Source organism: Cucurbita pepo, chromosome 6 (genome assembly GCF_057944985.1).
Source record: "Cucurbita pepo subsp. pepo isolate OVF chromosome 6, ASM5794498v1, whole genome shotgun sequence".
NCBI classification, from domain to species: Eukaryota; Viridiplantae; Streptophyta; class Magnoliopsida; order Cucurbitales; family Cucurbitaceae; genus Cucurbita; species Cucurbita pepo.
This window is the reverse complement of record NC_141803.1, coordinates 7,172,719-7,184,478: the sequence shown is the minus strand read 5'-3', so window position 1 is coordinate 7,184,478 and position 11,760 is coordinate 7,172,719. Positions and strand designations below refer to the sequence as shown.

The following is an 11,760-nucleotide window of genomic DNA, read 5'->3' as shown; positions in this document are numbered from 1 at the left end:
TGGAGGTGCAGGGAATTGAACCCTGTGCCTCTCGCATGCAAAGCAAACGCTCTACCATATGAGCTACACCCCCTTTATAAAATAAAGGTCCCGAATGTCTATGAGGAAGTAAGTAGCCATTTTGGGCTCTTCATAATAAATACTTGTAGAATTACATCTATCTTTGTATAAACCTTAAAAAAAGTATGAATTAAACGAATATGAAAGAAAAACACCATGAACGGTGAGTTAAAGCTCCAAAATGATCAAATTGCTTCTGATTTAAGTAACGTTAAAATACTCCACTAAATGAATTTTGCTGCCTATTTATTTTTAATATTGAGCATAATATGATATATTAAGAGTTTATATGAAATTTTATGGTCATTGGATAAGGTTAATTAGCTAAACCAAGTAACGGCGTAAAATGACCATAATGCACCGAAGGAAAATTACCTTTGGTTCATTATCTAAATGACCTCCAAATGCTATGAAACTTTGTATTAAACCTAGGGAATTGAACCATGTGTCTCTCGCATGCGAAGCGATCGCTCTACCATATGAGCAATACTCTCTTCATTAGAATAAAGGTCCCGAACGTCTATGACGAAGTAAGTAGTCAATTTGGACTCGTCTTAAGAAGTACTTGTAGAAATTGCTTGGATCTTTGTATAAAGTTTAAACCAAGATGAATTAAAGGTATGTAAAAGAAAAACATCAAGATCAATGAGTTAAGTCTCTGAACCGATCAAATTGTTCGAGATTTAAGTAATGTTAAAATAAATCAGTAAATGAACTCCGCTGACTATGAATTTTTAATACTGGGCATAATATGACATGTTAAGAATTTATATGAAATTTTGTGGTCTTGGATAAAGTTAATTAGCTAAACCAAGTAACGGTGTAAAATGATCACAATGCACATAAGGAAATTTACCTTTGGTTCATGATCTAGATTGTTAGGTTATGGAGCCTCCTTCTTATATATAGCTTGGTCAACGGTTATATTTGGTAAAGTTATATATAGTAAAGCTATGTATGGTAAAGCTATATCCGGTAAAGCTATATATGGTAAATAGCTATATATAATAAATGACTAAATCTGGTAAAGCTATATATAGTAAACTAACCATATATATATCTCGTCCGGTAGAGCTTTGAAAATGTACTTTCTATTCTCTGTACTCTCTCTTGTTGTACATACCTGGAGTCATCAATAAAAAATAAATAAATAAAAAAATCCTTTTAGCCAAAATTCTCCTTGCAATTTTCACTATCCCATTCTTTGTGTTCATCTAGATCGAGCGTGTGCACTGTTGTGCGATCCTAACAATTGGTATCAGAGCTAGGCGAAATTCACCACGATCTGTGAAGATGGAAAGTTCAAAGATTGGAATTGAGAAGTTCGATGGATCCGATTTCGGTTTCTAGAAGATGCAGATTGAAGATTATCTGTACCAGAAAGATCTTCACAAATCTCTGTTGAGGGTGAAGCCGGATACCATGATCACGGAACAATGGAAGCTCAAGGATCGACAAGCCTTAGGGATGATCCGGTTGACGCTATCCAGAAACGTGGCGTTTAACATCATCAAGGAGAAGACAATGTCAGATCTGATGAAGGCGCTATCAAATATCAATGAAAAACCGTCGGCTATGAACAAGGTGTATTTGATGCGTAGATTGTTCAATCTACAGATGTCTGAAGGTGGACGTGTTGCTGATCATATAAATGAATTCAATATGATCATAAGTCAACTGGGTTCGGTGGAAATTAATTTCGAAGATGAAATTAAAGCATTGATTTTGATGTCATCCTTACCCGAGTCATGGGATACTGTTGTTGCCGCAATCAGCAGTTCCCGAGGATCTGATAAACTGAAATTTGATGAAATTCGAGATGTAGTTCTCAGCGAAAGTATTCGCAAATGGAAAACTGGAGATTCATCATGCAATGCTCTCAGTGTTGATCGAAGGGGAAGAAGCAAATCAAAGAGCTCAAACAAACATGGGCATTCAAAATCAAAGAACCTGGGAAAATCTCCAAACAAACCCAACGTTACGTGTTGGAGCTGTGGGGGAAAAGGACACTTTCAAACAGATTGTACAAAACTGAAGAAGAAGCAAAATCATAAATATGAAGATGATGATGATTCTATATATACAACAGAAGATGCTGAGGACGTTTTAATCCTTAGTGTGGACAGCCCAGCTGAATCCTGAATTTTGGATTCAGGTGCATCGTTTCATTCGTCTCCAAGTAAGGAATTGTTTCGAAATTTCAAAGCAGGAAATTTCGGGAAGGTGTATCTTGCCGACAACAAAACCTTTGAGATTGAAGGAAAGAGAGATGTCTCCATACAAACTTCAGCAGAAAATCAGTGGACATTACAAGATGTCAGATACATTCCTGGTCTCAAGAAGAACCTGATCTCTATTGGTCAGTTGGATAGCACAGGCTATGCAGCAGAGTTTGGAAAGAGTTCCTGGAAGATTGTGAAGGGCGCCATGGTTGTTGCACGTGGCACAAAATCCGGAACCTTATACACTACTGCAGAGTGTATAAACATGACTGCTGCTGCTGAGAGTGCTTCCAATTCAAGTCTATGGCACAATAGACTTGGACATATGAACGTCAAAGAAATGAAGATGCTGACTGCGAAAGGAGCTTTAGAAGGCTTAAAATCTGTTGATATGGGTCTTTGTGAGAGCTGTGTTATGGGCAAACAGAAACGAGTTAGTTTCACAAAGGCTGCTAGAGAACCGAAGAAAGTGCGGTTGGAAATGGTCCATAGAGACGTCTGGGGACCATCTCCAGTTTCATCACTTGGTGGATCAAGGTACTACGTCACCTTCATCGATGACTTCAGCAGGAAGGTATGGGTTTACTTTCTGAAACACAAGTCAGATGTGTTCACCACCTTCAAGAAGTGGAATGCTGAAGTTGAAAATCAGACCGGCTTGAAGATCAAATGCCTGAGGTCTGAGAATGGAGGAGAGTACAACAAATCAGAGTTTATAACATTTTGTGCAGCTGAGGGAATTAGATTAATAAGAACAATTCCCGGTAAGGCAAGACAAAATGGTATTGCAGAAAGGATGAACAAAACATTGAATGAGCGAGCAAGAAGCATGAGGATTCATTCTGGACTGCCAAAGACATTCTGGGTTGATGATGTGAACACAGCAGCATATTTGATTCATAGAGGGCCGTCAGTATCCTTGAAGTTCAAATTGCCCGAAGAAGTATGGACAGGAAAAGAACTCAAGTACTCTCACTTAAGAACCTTTGGTTGTACTGCGTATGTTCATGTTGATCCAGAGAAGAGAGATAAGCTTGATGCTAAGGCTGTGAAATGCTACTTCATAGGCTATGGCTCTCACATGTTCGGGTACAGGTTTTGGGATGAGAAAAATATGAAAATCCTAAGACACTGTGATGTGACCTTTGATGAAAATGTCATGTACAAGGACAGAGAGAAGATAAACTCTGAGACTACGAAGCAAGTGGGAGTTGAACTTGAGTGGCAAGAAAATTCACGTAGTGATGGTACAACAGAAGCTCAAGAAACTCCTGATTCTATTGCTGAAGAACAAGACGTGGAGCAAGTTGCACCTGAGCAGGTGTTGAGGAGATCATCCAGAACTATCAAAGCACCAGATAGATATTCAACCTCATTACATTATCTGTTGCTGACTGACGAAGGAGAACCAAAGTTCTTTGATGAGGCCCTACAAGTGGAAGATTCAACCAAGTGGGAGCAAGCCATGGATGATGAGATGAGCTCACTTGAAAGGAATAATACGTGGGTGCTAACTGAGTTGCCTACAGGAAAGTGAGCTCTGTTGAACAAATGGGTGTTCAAAATCAAGGTTGAACCAGATGGCAGAAGGAGGTTTAAGGCTCGGTTAGTAGTTAAAGGATATTCACAAAGAAAAGACATTTATTATGCTGAGATCTTTTCTCCAGTTGTGAAATTAACTACTATCTGAATTCTGCTGAGTATTGTTGCATCGGAGAATTTGCACCTTGAGCAAATGGATGTAAAAACGGCGTTTTTACATGGAGATCTAGATAAGGAGATCTATATGCAACAACCAGAAGAGGTTGCAGCTCCAGGCAAGGAGCACATGGTGTGTAAGCTCAATAAGAGCTTGTATGGTCTGAAACAAGCACCGAGACAATGGTACAAGAAGTTTGACTTCTTCATGTGCAAGAGTGGTTTCCACAGAAGTGAAAAGGATCAGTGTTGCTATCTCAAAGAATACACTGATTCTTATGTGTTTCTACTCCTATACGTGGATGATATACTAATTGTTGGATCAAGTATGAGAGAGATAAACCACATGAAGGCAAGCTTGTCTTCAGTATTTGAGATGAGAGATTTGGGTGCAACAAAGAAAATTCTTGGGATGAGGATTTCTCGAGATAGATCTGCTGGCACATTAAATCTATCCCAAGAGCAGTACATTGAGAAGGTGTTGTCCAAATTCAAGATGAATGATGCTAAACCCAGGACTACCCCCTTGGCAAATCATATTAAACTGTCAAAGGGGCAATCTCCCAAGACAGTTGAGGAACGTGAGCACATGGCATCAGTTTCGTACGCTTCTGCAATTGGGAGTTTGATGTATGCTATGGTCTGCACTAGACCTGACATAACACATGCAGTGGGAGTTGTTAGCAAGTACATGGCAAATCCAAGGAAAGAACATTGGGAAGCTGTGAAGTGGCTTCTGAGATATCTGAAAGATACATCCAATACTTCACTTTGTTATGGCAATGGCAAAGTAGTTTTGCAAGTTTTTGTGGATGCTGATCTGAGTGGAGATGTAGACTCTAGCAAGAGCACATCTGGATATATCTACACTATAGATGGAACAGCAGTGAGTTGGATGTCCAAGCTTCAGAAATGCGTTGTCTTTCATCTACTAAAGTAGAGTACGTAGCAATAGCTGAAGCTGAAAAGGAGATGATATGGATGACAGACTATCTAGAAGAATTAGGTAGGAAGTAGTGCAAGAAGATCCTTTATACAGATAGTCAGAGTGCCATACAGTTGGTGAAAAACTCAGTCTATCATTCTAGGACAAAACACATTAGAAGACGATACCACTTCACTCGCAGGTTAGTGGAAGAAGGCGATATGTGTTTGGAGAAGATAGAGAGCACAAAGAATCCAGCAGACATGTTGACAAAATGTGTTGATGTTGGAAAATTAAGGTTATGCAAAGCCTTAATTGGTATGGTGCAGTGATCGTTTGAGAATGAAATTCTTGGTTAACTGGATCAGTCTCCAAGTGGGAGAATTGTTATGTTATGGAGCCTGCTCCTTATTTATAGCTTGGTCAACGGTTATATCCGGTAAAGCTAAATTTGGTAAAGTTATATATAGTAAAGCTATATATGGTAAAGCTATATCCGGTAAAGCTATATATGGTAAATAGCTATATATAGTAGATGGCTAAATCTAGTAAAGCTATATATAGTAAACTAAACCATATATATATCTCGTCCGGTAGAGCTTTGAAAATGTACTTTCTATTCTCTGTACTCTCTCTTGTTATACGTACCTGAAGTCATCAATAAAAAAAAATAAAAAAAATCTTTTAGCCAGAGTTCTCCTTGCAATTTTCACTATCCCATTCTTTGTGTTCATCTAGATCAAGCGTGTGCGTTGTTGTGCGATCCTAACATAGATGACTTCTAAATGCTATGTAACCTTGTATTAAACCTAGATGCGAGTTCATACTAAATCGTTTTTGACGCACTAAGCTATGACATAGGTTTAAATTGTGTCAATTAAAATGTTCGAACCCTTTGATGTAGTTTCGGACTGTGTCACTTGGAACATACGAAGCCTTGAACACAGAATGTCAGGTTCATGACTAGTACGATAAATACTAATAGTGTCTTGGAGAACAAGACAACGATCAAGGACTAGAACAAGGATAAAGATCCAAGTTCTGAAGATAAGAACCCATAATAATAGTACCAAGACCCGTAGACCAGAACTAAGGTTGAGACCTCATAATCCAAGGATAAGAGTCCTAAAGATAGATCATGACAAGAAATCACAAGTGAAAAACAGACTTAACGAGTTCAAATACTTACAACAAGAACAAAAAAGAAATAGGGTGATAGGCTAAAATCTGTACTCATTCAATATTTAATCTTAAAACAAATACAATGGAGGTGCAGGGAATTGAACCCCGTGCCTCTCACATGCAAAGCGAGCACTCTACCATATGAGCTACACCCCCTTTATAAAATAAAAGTCCCGAACGTTCATGATGAGGTAAGAAGCCATTTTGGACTCTTCTTAAGAAGTACTTTTAGAATGTGCTTGGATCTTTGTATTAAACTTAAATCAAGTATGAATTAAAGGAATGTGAAAGAAAAACACCAAGAATCGTGAGTGAAGGCTCCAAACCGATCAAATTTCTCAGGATTTAAGTAACATTAAAATAACCCACTAAATGAACTCTGCTGCCTATGAATTTTTAATCCTGTGCATAATGTGATATGTTAGTGTTAGGATCGATACCAGTTGTTAGGATCGCACAACAACGCACACGCTCGATCTAGATGAACACAAAGAGAAGGATAGAGAGAAGTTGCAAGGAGAACTCTGGCTAAAAGGATTTTTTATTGATGACTTCAGGCATGTACAACAAGAGAGTACAGAGAATAGAAAAGTACATTTAAGAGCTTTACTGGACGGGATATATATATGGTTCAGTCTACTAAATATAGCTTTACCAGATTTAACCATCTACTATATATAGCTATGTACCATATATAGCTTTACCGGATATAGCCATTGACCAAGCTATAAATACAGGGAGCAGACTCCATAACTCAACAATTCTCCCACTTGGAGACTGATCCTACACCATACCAATTAGGGCTTTGCATAGCTTTAATTTTCCAACATCAACACATTTTGTCAACATGTCTGCTGGATTCTTTGCACCCTCTATCTTCTCCAAACACATATCGCCTTCTTCCACTAACCTGCGAGTGAAATGGTACCGTCTTCTAATGTGTTTTGTTCTTGAATGATAGACTGGGTTTTTCACCAACTGTATGGCACTCTGACTATCTGTATAAAGGATCTTCTTGCACTGCTTCCGGCCTAATTCTTCTAGATAGTCTGTCATCCATATCATCTCCTTTCCAGCTTCAGCTATGGCCACGTACTCAGCTTCAGTAGATGAAAGAGCAACGCATTTCTGAAGCTTAGACATCCAACTCACTGCTGTTCCATCTATAGTGTAGATATACCCAGATGTGCTCTTGCTGGAGTCTACATCTCCACTCAGATCAGCATCCACAAAACCTTGCAGAACTACTTTGCCATTGCCATAACAAAGTGTAGTATTGGATGTACCTCTCAGATATCTTAGAAGCCACTTCACAGCTTCCCAATGTTCCTTCCCTGGATTTGCCATGTACTTGCTAACAACTCCCACTGCATGTGTTATGTCAGGTCTAGTGCAGACCATAGCATACATCAAACTCCCAACTGCAGAAGCGTACGGAACTGATGCCATGTGCTCACGTTCCTCAACTGTCTTGGGAGATTGCCCCTTTGACAATTTAATATGATTTGCCAAGGGGGTAGTCCTGGGTTTAGCGTTATTCATCTTGAATTTGGACAACACCTTCTCAATGTACTGCTCTTGGGATAGATTTAATGTGCCAGCAGATCTATCTCGAGAAATCCTCATCCCAAGGATCTGCTTCGCTGCACCTAAATCTTTCATCTCAAATACTGAAGACAAGCTTGCCTTCAGGTGGTTTATCTCCCTCATACTTGATCCAGCAATTAGTATATCATCCACATACAGGAGTAGAAACACATAAGAATCAGTGTATTTCTTGAGGTAGCAACACTGATCCTTTTCACTTCTGTGGAAACCACTCTTGCTCATGAAGGAGTCAAACTTCTTGTACCATTGTCTCGGTGCTTGTTTCAGTCCATACAAGCTCTTATTGAGCTTACACACCATGTGCTCCTTGCTTGGAGCTGCAAATCCTTCGGGTTGTTGCATATAGATCTCCTCGTCTAGATCTCCATGTAAAAATGTCGTTTTTACATCCATTTGCTCAAGGTGCAAATTCTCCGATGCAACAATACTCAGTAGAATTCGGATAGTAGTTAATTTCACAACTGGAGAAAAGATCTCAGCATAATCAATGCCTTTTCTTTGTGAATATCCTTTAACTACTAACCGAGCCTTAAACCTCCTTCTGCCATCTGGTTCAACCTTGATTTTGAACACCCATTTGTTCAACAGAGCTCTCTTTCCTGTAGGCAACTCAGTCAGCACCCACGTATTATTCCTTTCAAGTGAGCTCATCTCATCATCCATGGCTTGCTCCCACTTAGTTGAATCTTCCACTTGTAGGGCCTCATCAAAGGACTCTGGTTCTCCTTCGTCAGTCAGCAACAGATAGTGTAATGAGGTTGAATATCTGTCTGGTGCTCTGGTAGTTCTGGATGATCTTCTCAACACCTGTTCAGGTGCAACTTGCTCCACGTCTGGTTCTTCAGCAATAGGATCAGCCACGTCTGGTTCTTCAGCAATAGGATCAGGAGTTTCTTGAGCTTCTGTTGTACCATCACTGTGTGAATTTTCTTGCCACTCAAATTCAACTCCCACTTGCTTCGTAGTCTCAGAGTTTATCTTCTCTCTGTCCTTGTACATGACATTTTCATCAAAGGTCACATCACAGTGTCTTAGGATCTTCATATTTTTCTCATCCCAAAACCTATACCCGAACATGTCAGAGCCATAGCCTATGAAGTAGCATTTCACAGCCTTAGCATCAAGCTTATCTCTCTTCTCTGGATCAACATGAACATATGCAGTACAGCCAAAGGTTCTCAAGTGAGAGTACTTGAGTTCTTTTCCTGTCCATACTTCTTCGGGCAATTTGAACTTCAAGGGTACTGACGGCCCTCTATTAATCAAATATGCTGCTGTGTTCACAGCATCAGCCCAGAATGCCTTTGGCAATCCAGAATGAATCCTCATGCTTCTTGCTCGCTCATTCAAGGTTCTGTTCATTCTTTCTGCAATACCATTTTGTCTTGCCTTACCGGGAATTGTTCTTATTAATCTAATTCCCTCAGCTGCACAAAATGTTATAAACTCTGATTTGTTGTACTCTCCTCCATTGTCAGACCTCAGGCATTTGATCTTCAAGCCGGTCTGATTTTCAACTTCAGCTTTCCACTTCTTGAAGGTGGTAAACACATCTGACTTATGTTTCAGAAAGTAAACCCATACCTTCCTGCTGAAGTCATCGATGAAGGTGACGTAGTACCTTGATCCACCAAGTGATGAAACTGGAGATGGTCCCCAGACGTCTGTATGGACCATTTCCAACCGCACTTTCTTCGGTTCTCTGGCAGCCTTTGTGAAACTAACTCGTTTCTGTTTGCCCATAACGCAGCTCTCACAAAGACCCATATCAACAGATTTTAAGCCTTCTAAAGCTCCTTTCGCAGTGAGCATCTTCATTCCTTTGACGCTCATATGTTCAAGTCTATTGTGCCATAGACTTGAATTGGAAGCACTCTCAGCAGCAGCAGTCATGTTTATACACTCTGCAGTAGTGTATAAGGTTCCAGATTTTGTGCCACGCGCAACAACCATGGCGCCCTTCACAATCTTCCAGGAACTCTTTCCAAACTCTGCTGCATAGCCTGTGCTATCCAACTGACCAATAGAGATCAGGTTCTTCTTGAGACCAGGAATGTATCTGACATCTTGTAATGTCCATTGATTTCCTGCTGGAGTTTGTATGGAGACATCTCCCTTTCCTTCAATCTCCAAGGTTTTATTGTCGGCAAGATACACCTTCCCGAAATTTCCTGATTTGAAATTTCGAAACAATTCCTTACTTGGAGACGAATGGAACGATGCACCTGAATCCAAAATCCAGGATTCAGCTGGGCTATCCACACTAAGGATTAAAACGTCCTCAGCATCTTCTGTTGTGTATATAGAATCATCATCATCTTCAGATTTATGATTCTGCTTCTTCTTTAGCTTTGTACAATCTGTCCGAAAGTGTCCTTTTCCCCCACAGCTCCAACACGTTACGTTGGGTTTGTTTGGAGATTTTCCCCGGTTCTTTGATTTTGAACGCCCATGTTTGTTTGAGCTCTTTGATTTGCTTCTTCCCCTTCGATCAACACTGAGAGCATTGCCTGATGAATCTCCAGTTTCCCGTTTGCGAATACTTTCGCTGAGAACTACATCTCGAATTTCATCAAACTTCAGTTTATCAGATCCTCGGGAACTGCTGATTGCGGCAACAACAGTATCCCATGACTCGGGTAAGGATGACATCAAAATCAACGCTTTAATTTCATCTTCGAAATTAATTTCCACCGAACCCAGTTGACTTATGATCATATTGAATTCATTTATATGATCCGCAACACGTCCACCTTCAGACATCTGTAGATTGAACAATCTACGCATCAAATACACCTTGTTCATAGCCGACGGCTTTTCATACATATTTGACAGCGCCTTCATCAGATCTGACGTTGTCTTCTCCTTGATGATGTTAAACGCCACGTTTCTGGATAGCGTCAACCGGATCATCCCTAAGGCTTGTCGATCCTTGAGCTTCCACTGTTCCGTGGTCATGGTATCCGGCTTCACCCCCAACAGAGGTTCGTGAAGATCTTTCTGGTACAGATAATCTTCAATCTGCATCTTCCAGAAACCGAAATCGGATCCATCGAACTTCTCAATTCCAATCTTTGAACTTTCCATCTTCACAGATCGTGGTGAATTTTGCCTTGCTCTGATACCAGTTGTTAGGATCGATACCAGTTGTTAGGATCGCACAACAACGCACACGCTCGATCTAGATGAACACAAAGAGAAGGATAGAGAGAAGTTGCAAGGAGAACTCTGGCTAAAAGAATTTTTTATTGATGACTTCAGGCATGTACAACAAGAGAGTACAGAGAATAGAAAAGTACATTTAAGAGCTTTACTGGACGGGATATACATATGGTTCAGTCTACTAAATATAGCTTTACCAGATTTAACCATCTACTATATATAGCTATGTACCATATATAGCTTTACCGGATATAGCCATTGACCAAGCTATAAATACAGGGAGCAGACTTCATAACTCAACAGTTAGGAGGTTATATGAAATTTGGTGACCATTGGATAAGGTTAATTAGCTAAACCAATTAACGGTGCATAATGACCACAATGCACATGAGTAAATTTAACTTTGGTTAAAGAGGTAGATGACCCCTAAATGCTATGAAACTTTTTAATTAAATCTATATTTGAGTCCAGACTACTAGCTTTGAACGCATGAATGAATGACGTATGAAGTCTTGGACACAGGATGAACTCACAAGTCAAGAATAGAACTAAAGAGTCCAAGTACTTAAACAAGAAAAAGAAATAGTGTGATAGGTTAGAATCTTGAAACAAATAAATACAATGGAGGTGCAGGAAATTGAACCCGTGCCTCTCGCATGCAAAGCGAGCGCTCTACAATATGAGCTACACCCCCTTTATAGAATTAAGGCCCCGAATGTTAATGATGAGGTAAGAAGACATTTTGGACTCTTCTTAAGAAGTACTTTAGAATTTGCTTGGATCTATGTATAAACCTTAAACGAAGTATGAATTAAAGGAATGTGAAAGAAAAACACCAAGAACCGTGAGTTAATGCTCCGAACCGATCAAATTTCCAATGATTTAAGTAACATTAAAATAACT

General features: G+C 39.7%; 2 non-coding genes across 2 annotated transcripts; both read right to left on the bottom strand.

Moving 5' to 3' along the window:
- Positions 1–73, bottom strand: TRNAA-UGC (transfer RNA alanine (anticodon UGC)). Its single transcript has one exon. It is a non-coding gene; the product is annotated as a tRNA-Ala (tRNA).
- A 6,097-nt stretch (positions 74–6,170) lies between these two features.
- TRNAA-UGC (transfer RNA alanine (anticodon UGC)) lies at positions 6,171–6,243 on the bottom strand. Its single transcript has one exon. It is a non-coding gene; the product is annotated as a tRNA-Ala (tRNA).
- Between the last annotated feature and the right edge of the window lie 5,517 nt (positions 6,244–11,760).